Genomic DNA, 15,166 nt, shown 5'->3' on the forward strand with positions numbered 1-15,166 from the left:
AAGTAAACGCAGTATGTTAACCTATGTTCCTTATAAAAATATTTACTTGAAATTTTCATTATTCTTTTTTTTGTTTCATCCAGTTTTTTTGTGTGTGAAAATTAAAATTAAAAGCAAACATTGGTATTTCATTTTCTAAAGCCTTCTTAAAATGATAGTATATATAAATTTTTCAGTGTCATAGAATGAGTTAGTAGGCGTGACAGATTAATTTCCTGATCTCCTAAACCAGTGGATTTAATCAAAATCAGTTATAAGCTACTTAAAACATAAATGTCTTTAGAAACTCATCAATAATGAGCTTCCCAACAGAGAAAGTCCACAAGTGATAAAGTAATATTAATTTATATTGTTCCATTGACTTGCTTGACACACATTTCTTAGGGATAGAGATGTCCTTAAGAGGTCCTGAGATTTCCTGATACCAGCATATTTTTCCCTCACAGAACACAGGCACAATGATCACATTACACCACATTTCTTAAAAGTTCCTTTCTGTTGTGAAGGTATGCTTACTTGCTTTTCGTGATTTAAGTAAGGAATGGGGGATATCTTATCCCTCAATATCCTGAATAAAGTAACAGAATTATGTTTGAACGTAACTATGAATTTAGTTTCTGGGAAGAAAAAGTAATCAAAGACATCAAACACATCCTGTTTCCCACCTAGAAGTGTGTAATACAGTTATTTTATTTTGTTTTGTTTAAAATGCAATCTTGACCCAGTTTTAAGACACTGGCTAGAGTCCTGTTAGTTTCCCTTCTTTAACAGCTAATGAAGTCCACACCCCAAACACTTCCCTTATTGGTCCCTCCCATTTCAAGCCCATTATGTACCAGCCCCACTAGACCAGATACCAGGCAACTTAGCACAGACTCTATGCCCCAGAGCTCTTGAAATTACTCAAATTAGCCAATTCTCAGGGAGCTGTGTGAAAACCTAGCTAATCCCAACCTGCTTGCCATATAGCTCTAGTCTGCTGTTATTCTGTCCATAGGGAATGATCTCCTTCCTGCATAGCCCTGCCTAGTAGTCTGTCATGTGGAAGTGTAAACAACAAAGAATTCTGCCTTTTACCTGCATTTCAGTACATTACGTCTAGTCATCAAAAGAATCTTTAAATCTCATGAAACGTGCAAGAACCGGCTGCAGGTAGTGGGCTCCCATCTGTCATCCTCCTGGGACAAGGGAGCTGAGCTAGCTCTTGAGCCTTGTACATTTATGCCATCTTCAGACAGAGGGAAGGTAAGTGTGAATAATATTGGGTACTGCTTGGCAATACAGATCTATATTTTGCATAATAAAGGGTGAGTAAGGCCCTTCTAGTTTTATATGTTAGTAAAGTAAAAACTCTAGAGGAGAGACATTTGTAGTTTTAGCAGATCCTAAAAAATGTGTAGTATCCTGTTTTATGAGGTGCTGAATTGTGACAATGATTGAAGAATGCAGAAATAAGTAATTCCTAAGGGGTGTTTTTCAAGGATTCTAGCACAATTGTAGTATTCTGGGGAGAAAAAACGCAGAGAGCTCAACAGTATGCTGTACAGGAATTATGGATAACGTGACTCAATTTCAGAAGTGGTTTTAGGCAGTCTGGGAGGTCAGAAAACTAAGCTGCAAAAAAGCAATAAACAGTTGCTGAAGCTACAGATCATAGCTACAAAACATAAACCAGGAGTAGATAGTAAGGAAAGGAGTAAAGGTCATGCTTTGTTCTTTTTTTAGGGCACTAATGGATAACAACGGTATACACAGTTGTATCTTCCAATAATCATTATATGCACATTGTAAAGCAGGAGTCTTTTAAGATGACACATACATGAATTAGGAAAAGTAGCATTTTCAACTTATGAAGTAGATGTACTTTCGAGTGGTTGCTTATGTAGTGAATGCCTGCATACTGTGCCTAACTACATAACTAATTTCCGTTACAAAACAAAATTTTGGCTTAAATGTTATAGAAATTAAATTTATGAGTACTGAGAAATTTTAGATATAATTAAATGACATTAATTATTATTAAACTATCCTAAAAACTATCATCTAATATAGAAAAACCCCTACAAATCTAGCAGTGTTTTTTGTGTTGCCTCTTGCTTTCTCTCAATCCAGGCAGAGAAGACTTGCATTTGAATCTTTGTTGTGTTACAATTTATCTATGTGACCTTGAAAAAATCAATTACTAATAACAAAAATATAACTTACTGAAATTCTGAAATAATCCCAAATACTTCACCACATTATAAGTGAATGATCACAAAATTTTTACCAGGAAGGTGTGATTAACCACATTTTTTGGTATTTTAATAATGTTCCTATACTATACAACTAAAAAGCAATTATTACCAAAGTAAACTCAAGTCTGCATTATCACAAAACCATTATACCTCAGAAGTAGTCTATCCTACTTCCCAGAGTTTCCATTTTCCTCATAAAATGGAGATCATGGTTTGTTTTTGTTTTTTGGGGTTTTTTGTTTGTTTGTTTTTGTTTTTATTTTTTACAATGAGATCCATTCAAGCACATATAAGAGAAACAACTACAATGAGGCTGTGGTAGCTAGAATGTGTAAAGCAGCACCCCAGATTTGTCCCCTGTCTTTGTCTCCAGAATCTGTGAACATGGCAAGATATCATTCTTATAGTTATATTATGTTCTATGGAACAGTTGATCTTCAAATAGGGAGATTATCTGGGTGGGCCTCATCTAGTCATATGAGCCCTCATGAGTTACATGAGACAGAAGCCAGAGATTTTCAAAGCATGAGAAGGTCTTGACTCACACCACTGCTGTTTTAAGGATTAAGAGGGTTGTGTGAAAAGGGAGATGGTAAAGAGATGAGAGAAGCTCCAGCTAATAGCCAGCAAGGAAAGGAGACCTTAAACCTATAATGCCAAAGAAGTGAATTCTTCCAGTAACAGGAATGGGCTTGGAAGAGACCCCAGAGTCCATGAGAATAAAGCTGGCCAGCACCTTAACTTTAGCCTTTCGACACTCTGACAAAAAACTTTTAAATGTTTTTTTTTGTTTTTTTTTTGTTGTTGTCATCAAGTCTGTATTAATTTGCCACATAGTGGTAGAAAACAAATGCATATTAGAGTCAGAGAAAGCTCTCTTGAGAAAAAAAAAAAAAATCTAACCAGAAAATCAATAGTCAGGAAAAATTAGTAAGTGTTAAAAGCAAGGCAAGTGTTTCCAAGCAGATGCAGAACCATGAGGATTCCTGGAGGCAGAGCAAACTATTGCAAGCGTTTCTGGGAAGGAGTACATTAACACAGTAGTGGGGAGAGGTATACACTGGCAAGGGGAGACGATCGAGGACCGAATCATAAAAGTCATTTATGCCATAATAATAAATTAATTTTTATATAGAAGGCTATAGTGTATCAATAAGGAATTTTAATCCAAAGAAGAGTATGATCAGATTTAAATTTATGCAGCTTACTCTGGGCACAAAATGGAGAATGGGCTAAATGGGACCAAGACTAGAGACAGTTAGGAGGGTGATTTAACAATCCAGGTAACAAATAATTAGGATTTAAACTAAGATGGGCTATGGGAGTGGATTTGAAAGTCACTTAGAAGGTACATAGTATGCATTGGCTAAGAAGGTACAGGCTTGGAAGAGAGAGATTTGGTCAGGAAATAGAGGTTTGGGAATCACCAGTATATTGATATAGTAGAAAATAAATAGCTGAACAAAAAGTGAAGACAAGTGAAAATGAACAGTTTGAGAACGAAGAAAGTATGGAGTCATAATAGCTAAGGCAGAAAATAACATTAAGAAGGAGAGCGAAGCTGATGATATTAGATGCAACACAGAGGAAGTAAAATAAGGGCTTATTAAAAATTCAGTCGCTGTTGACTTTAAGAAACAGAGTCAGATGGCATGTTAGAAGTAGACTCCAGATTTCAGCAGGCTCAGAAATAAATTGAAGATGAAGGAGAAATAATGAAGTTACTAACTACATAGTTATCAAAACACAAGCTCCTTCCAAGGAATGAAAAATCGTAGCTAAGAGGATTGAGATGGGATGTGTGTGGGTATATTTTCTAGGATATCGGATATATAAATCTAGGATATAGGATATATAAATATATATATGATAAACAAAATATTTATCCAAAGGTCTTGAGCCATCGTGTAACCAGCAGTTCCCAACTTTTTTGGCCCCAGGGACTGGTGCTCTTGTGAGAATCTAATGCCTAATCAGAGGTGGAGCTGAGGTGGTGATGTTAGCACTGGGGAGCAGCTGCAAATACAGGTGATGCTTTGCTCGCTGGCCCACCGCTCACCTCCTGCTGTACGGCCCGGTTCCTAAGAGGCCATGGATCTCTATCTAGTCAGCCGCCTGGGGAACTGGGGACTCCTGACTACTGAATCCATGGAACACATGGCATAGTCTCAAGATTAATATTGTGTTCAAAAGAAAATATTCCAAGACCAAAAAGGAATTTCACGACAACCAGAGATCTTCATTTGTATATCCTGACCATGACTGAAACACGTATTTCACAGCAATCATTTGTACTATTGCTCTCTTCTCCTTCATCAGTTTCCCTGATATACTATAGCTGTTCTCCCAAGCATCTTACAGCCCTTACTTAGGAGCCGCATGCCCTTCTGCTTGCCCAGCTTTCTCCCTTGATTTTGCATCATAAAAAGCCTTAAGAATGAATTTGAAAAAGAAGAAGCTCTGTCAGAGGGTAGGATAGGGAGGAAAAGAACTGAAGTAGTCAAGACTGAAATTCTTTTAGTAAATAGAAGGTAAATTTTGGAAACAATTTTAGATAAATGCTCCCTCATAAATACCCACAAAATTAGAATGGCATGAACATTTCCTAAAAACACTAAATATTTCACTAAAAACATTGAGTAAAGAGGGTAAATTTGTAGGCAAATTCACTTGCAGGCAAAGAATGGCATCTCTGAATCTTTTCGATAGTAGGTATTCTTTACAGATAGGGAAGCAATAAGCATTTTCTTAATTAAGCTTAAGAAAATATACAAGTACTGTAAGTTCAAAAAAGATGTTACTGAAAATCTTCTAAAATGTTAGGTTTGAAAAAAAATGTCAATTTATGAACGTGTACAACTTTAACTTACAGTTTAAATGGCAGTGGACTGAGACATATAGAAAGCAATATAATGTAAAGGTGAGTGGTACCTTATTTCTGTCAATAATTGTCAAGTTATTTTGCTTGGACACAGAAACTGTAATTCATAGATCTTTATTCTGAACTTGTCACATTGAGAGATGTGCACTTTAATGGTATTAGACTATCTTGAAAGTAATAGATCTTTCGGTTCACTTTTACTATGAATTTAAATATGATTTCTGTTCTTTTACTGCTACTTTAAATTTGCCCAGCTGTGCAAGGTCAAACATCATAAGACAGCCAGCCAAGTCACAGGATTATAGCATAATAAAAAGTAAAGGAAACCATATATTGAAGAAAACCAATAGTGGAGCACATGGGCAGCAAACTAGATAGGTAGATTTCAACAAGAGGTGAATGAAGATTTAACCTAAATCACCTCGAAAGCATTTCAAAGATTTAGAGTAGCCTCTTCCCCATTTCATCCCTCCATGTTTGAGACCCAACTGGAGGTGTGAGTTGAAATCTACTTTCTTTCATTTTTCTAACTTCACTCTTTGGAACACACTGTTATTGAAAATCAGTTGAATAAGAAATTATTACCAAAATATATAAAATGAGCATATGTATTTATGATAACTGGTGTAATTTTGCTTATTGTAATCACAACGTGCCCTAAATTATCCTCACATGGCAAACAATTCCTATTATTTAGAATGATGGGGAAAAAGGTTTTCCATGAATTGTTCAGAGGTGTTTGTATATATAAAATCATGTGCAGCATGGGAAAGTTCAAACTCTTGTTCACTCTATTCAAAATACTTGTCTAAGAGGAAAGCCCTCTAAATTAGAGTCGCTTTGAGTTTAGATGTTTTCTAGGAGTTCTCTTAGTCTTTGAACTCATTTAAGTTTCTACCTTTCCTCAAACAAATATAACAAACAACAAACATTTTTTTTTTTAATTCCTGACTTCTAATCCTGACTCTCTCTTTTTATTAATGAGATTCTTGGAAGAGCAATGACACTTATGGAATCCACACCCTCACTTGCAATTTGGCAACCATGCATCAATAACTAATACTTGCTCAGTTTTACTGCTTCTGAAAGCTACTTTCCACACTCTAGTCACTTAATTAAAATTACTCTCATCAGTGTTAAGTACAAACATATATATATTTTTTTCAGTCCTCGGACTGATCTATGCTTTAGATTTGGCAATACAAAAATCCCATTTTAAAAATATCTCTTCCTCCTGGACTTCTGCGCTAACGTCTTCTTCTGTTAAATAAGTTTGGATACTTCTCAAACTCTTTAAAACTTTTCCACTCACTCTATTCTTTAAAAGTTAGTATTTCCCAGGTTTCTTTCTGAAGCCCTCTCCCATCTTCCCTTAAATGTTTCATCTCAAACACTATCCCCATAAACTCACACTTCAGTATTTATTATCAATCCTCTCACCTGTAATCTTCTGAAATCTTGAGCCAAATTTCTAAATGCCTCCTGAAGACTTTCATGTGTTACATTCAGGTGTGTCAGATTTTAAATGTTTCAAATTTAAAATCTTCACCCCAAAGGGCAACATGTTATTTCTCCTACACTTCTGGTCTTAATAACATCATCTCTCCTATAATTGAATCAAGAATCCTGATTCATCCTTGACTTCTTTTAGCATTATAAGTATTTCACTCCATTATCTTGCTGGCATAATTTCTGACAAGTCCATTGTAATTATTATTTTTCCTCTACAGGTATTTTCTTTCTCTGAATTCTTTCAAGATTTCCTCTTTGTTTTTTTGTTTGTTTGTTTGCAGTTTCAATATGGTATGTATAGGTGTAGATATTTTGATTTATATCTTACTTAAAATTATCTGAGCTTCCTGGATCTGTGGTTTAGTGTCTGTCAATAATTTAGAAAATATCATCTACGGCCATGCTACCCTAAACAAGCCCAATCCCGTCTGATCTCAGAAGCTAAGCAAGGTCGGGCCTGGTTAGTACTTCGATGGGAGACCACCTAGGAAGACCAGGAGCTATAGGCGTAAAAAAAAATAAAAAAATAAGGGATTGTAAACTGACAAGGTCCTTGCAATCTGTGAGGTCAACTAAGGGTTTCCTTGACTTAAAAAAAAAAAATCTTGGCCATTATTACTTTAAACATTTCTTCTGCTCCTTGCTCTCTTTTTTTGGTACTCCAATTATGCACATGTTATACTTTCTGAAATTCCCTCAGAAGTCTTGGATATTCTGCTATTTTGTCTTCATCCCTTTTTCTCTTTGTGTTTCAGTAGACATATCTTAAAGCTCACTGATTCCTTATTCATCAGTGTCCAATCTCCTGATGATCCCATCAAAGGCATTCTTCATTTATCTTGTAGTGTCTTTGATTTGTAGCACTTCCTTTTGACTTTTTCTTTGAGTTTCCATCTCTCTGCGTACATTGCCTATTTATGCTTGCAAGTTTATTTTTCCATTAAAGCCCTTAACATATTAATTATAATTCTCTTAAATTCTTTGTCTGATAATACTGAAATCTGTGTCATATATGAGTCTGGTTCTGCTGCTTGCATTATCTCCACAGAGTGGTTTTTTTCCCTGCCTTTATCATGCCATATATATATAAAACTGGAGGTGATATATTGGGTAAAAATAACTGAGGTAAACACTGTGAATTTTTATGGTTGTTCTTTTAATCTTGCAGGAAGTTGGGCTGAGTTAAATATTTGCTATAGCTGTAGATCTCAAAGGCTTAAAATTTCTCTATTGTCCTTATTTTTATCTCCTCTTCTGTCTCTGGGTGCCCCTAAAAATACCTTCTGAATAGAGAGAACCTCTGCTTTGCAGCTCTTTCAGCTGCAATCCAGTTATATTGGAACCCTGTTGATATAGTGGTAAGGAGTTGAGGAGGGAAAGTGTTCTATAATCTTGTTTAAATATGACTCTTTTAGTAGGCCTGTGTCTCTGGGTTGATTGTGACCTTCGTAATTCTTTCTTAGCTTTGTTTCCCCACTCTGATGACACAGGAAGAATAGAAAGGGCCTGAACTGGTTAAGTGCCATTTATCTTAGAGGAAATAAGGCTCGGTCTGGTAGTCTTTTCTCTTGGAGAATAGGTCTTTGTTATGAAGAATGTTCTAGGCATATTTTAAATGATTACTTTTCTGTCTCTCTGCCAAAGTCACAAGGGAATTTTTTGTTTGTTTCTTTGTTTGTTTTCTGTTCTGGTTGGATTACTAGAGGTAAAACTCATGCAAATGTGGGCACTCCCCAAGAATATAGCTCCAGGAGTTTCCTACTAGTAATCTAGTCCACACATAGCTTCCAACAATTCATCAAAATTACCCTTTAAGTGTTCCTACCAGTTTATGACTTCAGTGGCTTCTGTTCTAGGTAAATTAAATTCAGCTATGTTTCTCTATATTTGCCTGGGGTGGTGGTTTGCTCCATAGCTTTATTTCTCTGATAAGCTCCCTAAAAGTTGTTGATTTTCAGTCCGCTTGGCTTTTTTCTTCTAAAAATAGAAGTGATGCCTTCCAAGCTCTTTACCTACTAGAACTGAAACTAGACTCCTCATTCTTGACTTATCTCTCACATTCCATAGCCAACTGACAAGCAATCCTCTTTCTGACTCCAATATTTCTTAATTAATTTCCTTTCATCAAGTCTCATTGTCATCACCTTCATTCAGGCCTTTACATCTGGTTAGAATTCTTCGCTCTTCTCAGAATTGCTCTCCTTGCCTTTGTTACAACACTAAGGAAAAACCTTAATAGAGTTATTTATTTCTATTTCTTAATTCCCTATTAAATGTAACCTCTTTGAGGACAGGAACCATATTTTATCTTTATAGATCACCAATCATCTAGTTCAGTAACATTCCCAGTGGAAGACTTCAGTAAATATCAGTTGAATCGATGGGAAAACCACCTACAATCCTATGTGCTTTTAGTACTTTATTAGAAAAGCTAGGCTAAAATTTGAAGTTAAAACTAATTTTCATCTCCTTAGACTAGTCCATAAATTCTTTAATGGAAAATATTTGATCATAGATACATTCCATTCTATGATTCCAGTAGCTGCCTTCTGGTGGTATTCTAATTAATAATTCAATGAACTTAGGTCAGGAAATATGCTGGATAATCAAGACTCTGGAGAGTTAATGTTTATGTTTATATTTATTTATATTTCCTGAACAATTCATCTCTGAATACATGATAAAGTTTTTATCAAGAAGTAATTTTACTGCCTTTCACAGTCTTAAAACCACTTAGGAGAATAATTGATAATTAAAATGTTCTTTGTTTATTTGTGTTGCCATATCTGGCATTTAACACACTGCTTTGATTTTCACCATTCTTTTCATTATGGTTTTATCTTTTATGTAAGGCACATCACAATCATTATTCCTATCTTTCATAAGCAAATTGAAATAGAAAATAGAATAGAAAAGTGACTTGCTCAAGGCAAACGCAAAAGTTATCAAAAGAGTTGAAATAAAAGATTGCCAATATTTCAATAACAAATAAAAACAGTGATTTCATACTTGTAGACAAGTTACAAAAAAACTGAGAAAAATGTGGAAATTTTTATTTTCCTTAATATCTAAAGCCAAGATTATATGTTATATATAGAAATATTTTTAAAGAACACAGAAAAAAGTATATATAAAACATTATTGTTTTCAGCCTCAAAAAGAAAATTAATGATTATATTACATATTTTTAGAAAAAAAATCTTCCAAATTTAACTTTCAGAGAAATATGAAAAGGTTATCTATTTAGTTCCTTGAAATTTATATTTATCATTTTATTAGTTTTGATTTTATAGGAATCCTATGAGTTAGGTGATATTACTGACACTTTATAGGAGAATAGAGTGGCTCAGAAAAGCCCCAGTAGTTGAAGTTCCACAGTTACACTTAACATCAAAAGGAAGTTCACACATTGCATGTTTGATGAATGACAATTTCTCAGTTGAGCTTAGCATCTGGTTCTCTAGAGAATAAAAGGTCATGAGGCGTACTCTTTCTAGTCTTGATTCCAAGAGTTCATGGCCTTTTGAAGATCATGCATTTATAGAAATGTTGATATTTCAGTGAATTTATGTTACCTTTACAAAGTATGTTAATAAAGTAAAAAAGTAGTATTCCTGGGCCAGGAAACCTGTCCATCTGTCTAGCTTACAGGACTTTTCAGTTATTATTTTATTCTATCTGAATGAATGTCAATAGTATATAAGAGCCCACTGTTCTTTGCCCCTTTTCTTTCAGATAGAGTTAACTGAATGAAAAATAGTCCTCCCTCCATTGCCTCCCATCTTTAACTTTGAATAAATAAAGTCATGATAGGTAGTCTCTGAGTCTCTTTCACCCCTGGTCTCCATTTGACATCAGTCAGGGAAAGTTTTCAGATTTCCCTAGGGTATATAGCCTGCAAGTACAATAAAGATAAATGATTGTATATATACTTTTCTCTCAGGATTTTGCTTAAATTATTTTCATGATCATTAATCAACCTAAAATATTCTTACAGAAGGGAAGCAGAAAAGGATACATGTATTTAGGCTACTTTTTTTGGATTCCAGTTCACCTTCCTTTTAAGAAGGAACACAAAGATTAGAGAATAAACTTGTTCTCATTGAGTAGTAGTCAACCTGGGCTTCCTTACTCCAACAGAAGATAATGACTAACTATCAGGGACTCGGAAAGTCAAGTCTTGAGGGCATCTCTATCAGTTAGGGTGCTTTTGAAAGTAAGTAAAGAGATACTCGCCTTTACTTAATAAAGAGATATTATCTCACTGTAACAAGATGACCAGAAATAGCTGGTTCTAGGCTCAGTTAATTCAGCAGCATAATAACATCATCAAAGACTCAGACACTTTCTATTTATTCTCACTCATCCTAATTGGTGTTAGTTCTCAGGTTTGACCCTTTACAATTGCAGGAGGCAAACAGATCCAAAAAGAATATTCTCAGTCAACTGGATTTAATGGTGGGAAGAACAGTTTATTCTCGTAAGTATCATTCTCATTTAGTGTGTTTTCCTCTGATCCGTTGGCCAGGATTAGGTCATACAATTAAGCCCTTGCTAACTTCAAGGGAATATCAAGCATTTTTCAGCTGGAGGGCCCTATATCAAAGAATGATTTGTCTGTGTGGGGGAAAAAGGGGATCAATGAGGTCAAACCTGACATTGTAAGGTTGTGTGTATAACACTTAAGGAAAGTCTCACATGAGTTTTCACTCTTATAACTCATTACTTTAAACAACTTTCATCAGTAGGGCATTTATAAATAAGTCAATGCAAAATGCTACCCATTGTGTAAGGGTCTGAGAATGCAGCAGCAAAAAAGATAGAAAAAGGATGCTTATACTCTTTAGTACAAATGACAGATTTTTAAAAATATAATGATGGTATGAAAGAGAACTACTAGGTTCCAGGGAAATCCAGTCTAGTCTTTTTTGATGAAGTTATGTTTAAGCTGAGATCTGAAGGATGAGTATGATTGTGCTGTGGGAAAAGAAAAACAAAACACACCTGGACTAAGGTAAAAAGAAACAAAGTTCAAGGACATAAAATATATTTAGTATAGATAAAGTAAGAAACACAAAGGACAGAATGGCACTTGACAATGCTGTAAAATAACCCATATCATTTGTGGTTCTTAGATTTTATCTAAAAACCAAGGGGAGTGAAGCGTTTTAGACTATTTTAAGGATGAGGGTTTTTAGAAGGGATACGACATAATATTTGCATAAAGCTGGAACACTGGGGAAATACGGAAAGGGGATGAGTTGTAAAAGAAGAAGTGAGGATATTTATTAGAAGGCTATTTCAGTATTAGAGAAAGGAGATAATAGTATTTTTAAGTAGGCTGGTAGTAGAGGACCCATAAATCTTTTCCCTATCATAATCTTCCAATTGTCAGTGGTCTGTAAAATACAGATTCAACAAATTAACTTTTGTTAGACCTGAATCTTCTACTTCCTGCAGTAGTAACTTTAAGCAGCTTATGTGCAAGATAATATAATTTGAGTTATACTATCAGGCAAAAATAGTACTTAAATTTTAGCAAGAACTACATGAAAATAGTCTAATAAATGTACTTAGTCATGAGGCAGTGAACTGTCTTCTTTTTTCCTCCAAGATATTAAACCAAAAGAATAAGAGAAAATTTAAAGGAAAGGAAACTATTACTAAAAGAAAGAGTTAACATTATTTGTTTTTAATTGTATATCATGCACTCCGAACAAATTATCTCATTTAATCCTTACGATAACTCTGATTTAGGATCTTGTATTTTGTAATTAAGCATTGAAAAGCTAATGCTTTAAATGTGTAAATAATGTACTCAATCTTCCAGAACTATCCAGTAATAGTATTTGGTCTGTTTGGCTCCAATGTCTAGATATCTCAATATGATGCTATTTTGCCTCTTTCATAAAACATTTACAACATGCCAAGCATTCTTATGCGTTTTAAGCACATTTAATTTAGTTAGTATAATAATCCTGTCGGATAGATATGTTAGATATTAATATTATACAAATAAAAATGAAACTCAGTTTTAAATGCATCTTCCAATGTCACACAGTTAAGTAGGTGATAGAAATAAGTACTGGAGTTTTTACTTGAACCTACACATTCTGACATCAAAGCACACTATTCTGGTTCCAAATGATCCAAGATTAATAACAGAAATGGTGACAAATTACCAGGAGAAAACTGAGAGATAGGGGGTGCTGGGGGTGAAGTGTTAAGTCTAATAGGTTACGTGTAGAGGCATTTTAAAAATTGTCTTTTATAGCAGAGGTTTATTGATTAATTAATCTATTCGTACATTTATTCAACAAACACGTTTTGAGTAACTACCATGTGCTGGACACTGGAAATAAAATGTCAGAAGAAATAAGCTTCCAGTTGAGAACTGAAAGGACTCAGTTAACTAAGGCCTACTGGCAGTAATGGGATGGATACAGAACAGTAAGAAATAGAAATGTATGGGGTAAGTGGACACTTGCAGAATTAAAAAAAAAAAAAAAAAACTTTGCCATTTACTCAGCTGTCTGACCTTTCTCAAATTCCTTAATACCTTAGTATTTCAGTTACCTCATACATAAAATGAGAGAAATATTAGTACTTAATTTATATAGTTGTTTTAAACATTAGAATGAATGAAGACTAATATGTGTTAATATATGTAAATCATTTAGGAGTGCCTGATTTCCAAGCACTCGATAAATATTAGTTATTAAGCATTACATTAATGTTGGATATTATGATGAGTCATGTTTCCTAGTAGCATTAAAGCACATTACCAAGTTTATTCAATGTATAGCTAGCTCTTAATAGACACCATTAATTAGATCCACTAATTGCAGCAAGTCTTTTTCAAACAAGGTGTGTTCAAAACAAGGTCAATTAGAGCTCTGAAAAATTTCCTGAAGCTCTTGTTTAATTTTCTACTGTACTGGAGATAACATTAAGAAATCTACTTCTCTTAAGATTTACATGAAAAAGTCTTCTGTTCAGAGGCAAGTTTCTCTTGTCTCTTAGAAACTACAAGGTGATCCATCAGCTTTGTCAAAGAGAGAGAGAGAGAGAGAGCTTTCGCAGTATTAGAGAAATATTAGGGACTTCTAGCATAAAATGTATTTCCTTGATTTCAGGATAATTGAAGTGGAAATAAAAATGGAAATAATTTTACTTCATATAATACACTATTTTTTTATTGTCACATTAAAAATTTACTTTAAACACAAAATTTACTGTCAGTGGCACTTTTGACACTTTGGGAAGCGCTTTTCTAGCCTGATCTCCACATTTTACACATGAAGATATTAAATTAGATGCATCTACTTTCTCAAGATGATACAGCTAGATAACGGAGGAACCTTACCAAAGGCCCCTTCCATAACTGTTGTTCACAGCACAGAACCAACTCACTGTCACGTACAATGGCAACTGGCCTCCACAGTTACAGCTGGTCCCAGATTGGGAGACATTTTACTCATCATCTACCAACTGAAGCTTATTAACATCTGTTTCACAAAAGAAAATACTGTGCCCAGAATATCCAGCTTTTTATCCTCTAAAGAACTAAGGAGCACTAGCTAAAAAGGTATGGATGTAAATAATTTTGAATATTAATTTTATAAGTTAAAAGATACCTGCTTATTAATGCTTAATCCGTTACAATTATTCTGTATTAATTTTGAAAACTGCATATTATAATGAATTTCCTAAGAGAGAAATCCACATGTGTGTCATTGTAGTAATGAGCTGCAGAATGAAAACTGACATCAAATTATAATGAATATAGAATAAATCTCCACCTTACAGCCTCAAAATATTTTCTTACTATTAATATTTGTAGTTCAGAAATTGTCTCTCCGTGTGGTACATTTAACAACTTTATCATTTTCACAGTAAAATTCTCTCCAGAACAATGTCTATGTTACCAACTATTTGTAATTGAACAGAATAATATTTCTTATGTTGTTTCATCAGGCACCACATACATCTGGAGAAGAGTTAAAAAACAGTTATTATTATATTTGACATTTTGAACAGATAATCTAGTCCTGGAGAGGAAAAAGGCTGTGTTTTTTATCACTTGATCTCAAGTACTCAATTCATCATTTTCATATGATCTCTAAGAGGAAATGTGGAGTGGGTTCATTCAATTTTACTCTTCAAGGTGCTGAAGAGTTATTATTATAAAATAAATCATTTTTTTCCTTTGTTAAATCAATTATAGGAGAACTCGAATGGAAAAGGGTCTTGTCAATACATAATCTGGGCAGAGTTTAGAAGCCACATATTTCATTTATAACGCTCATCACCAATTTGTGATTTTGTAACTTAAATCAGAAAGTCTCCTTTGATTTTATAATAGTTGTCCATTTTTAATGCTGAAAATTACTCTTAAATACAGGTCCTATCAACAGACTTTTTGGAATAAGAGTGGGTGAGATTAATGAGTTTATTATAATTCATTAGAAAGTGGTATGTGGATGACTGCCTACTTTAATTAGTTTTATTACTGTAGGAAATTGTTTCATATGCC

General features: G+C 34.2%; 1 protein-coding gene and 1 pseudogene across 1 annotated transcript in view; one reads left to right on the top strand and one right to left on the bottom strand.

The window, feature by feature from the left end:
• Nucleotides 1–15,166, bottom strand: part of CCSER1 (coiled-coil serine rich protein 1) — a 1,102,883-nt gene that overhangs the window by 645,463 nt on the left and 442,254 nt on the right. The window lies entirely within an intron of this gene.
• LOC111737302 lies at nt 7,021–7,139 on the top strand (annotated as a pseudogene).

This window comes from Pteropus vampyrus, unplaced genomic scaffold, assembly GCF_000151845.1.
Source record: "Pteropus vampyrus isolate Shadow unplaced genomic scaffold, Pvam_2.0 Scaffold25, whole genome shotgun sequence".
Taxonomy (NCBI): domain Eukaryota; kingdom Metazoa; phylum Chordata; class Mammalia; order Chiroptera; family Pteropodidae; genus Pteropus; species Pteropus vampyrus.